Source organism: Syngnathus leptorhynchus, unplaced genomic scaffold (genome assembly GCF_054491065.1).
Source record: "Syngnathus leptorhynchus isolate UIUO unplaced genomic scaffold, UIUO_Slep HiC_scaffold_65, whole genome shotgun sequence".
Classification (NCBI taxonomy): domain Eukaryota; kingdom Metazoa; phylum Chordata; class Actinopteri; order Syngnathiformes; family Syngnathidae; genus Syngnathus; species Syngnathus leptorhynchus.
In genome coordinates, this window is record NW_028232032.1 from 321688 (window position 1) to 322500 (window position 813).

Sequence of the window (813 nt, forward strand, 5' to 3'; positions counted from 1 at the left end):
ATATACCTCATCTCTCTCAGGAGTCCCCCCCTTATACGTGCCGATTGTGTTTTGGAAAACGGGGGGTAACTGGATGAGTACACTGACTAGGGGGACCAGTACACTAGCGAGTGGGACCAGTACACTGACTAGTGGGACCAACACACTATGAGCGCCTGGTACCTAAAATGGAAGTATAGAGGCCGACTTTCGGGCAAGATCACGCCGTGTTAGGCTTCCAGGACCTCGGCTAAGCAATTTTAACGGGTCGCCCGGTTCTTTTTTGATCCAGCCCGGTTCTTTTTTTTATCCAGCCCGGTTCTTTTTACACTTCCAGCTGGAGCTCGGGAGCGGCTTTTTGCACAAGATCACGCCGTGTTAGGCTTCCAGGACCTCGGCTAAGCAATTTTAACGGGCCGCACGGTTCTTTTTTTGATCCAGCCCGGTTCTTTTTTATCCAGCCCGGTTCTTTTTACACTTCCAGCTGGAGCTCGGGAGCGGCTTTTTGCACAAGAACACGCCGTGTTAGGCTTCCAGGACCTCGGCTAAGCAATTTTAACGGGTCGCCCGGTTCTTTTTTGATCCAGCCCGGTTCTTTTTTTTATCCAGCCCGGTTCTTTTTACACTTCCAGCTGGAGCTCGGGAGCGGCTTTTTGCACAAGAACACGCCGTGTTAGGCTTCCAGGACCTCGGCTAAGCAATTTTAACGGGTCGCCCGGTTCTTTTTTGATCCAGCCCGGTTCTTTTTTTATCCAGCCCGGTTCTTTTTACACTTCCAGCTGGAGCTCGGGAGCGGCTTTTTGCACAAGATCACGCCGTGTTAGGCTTCCAGGA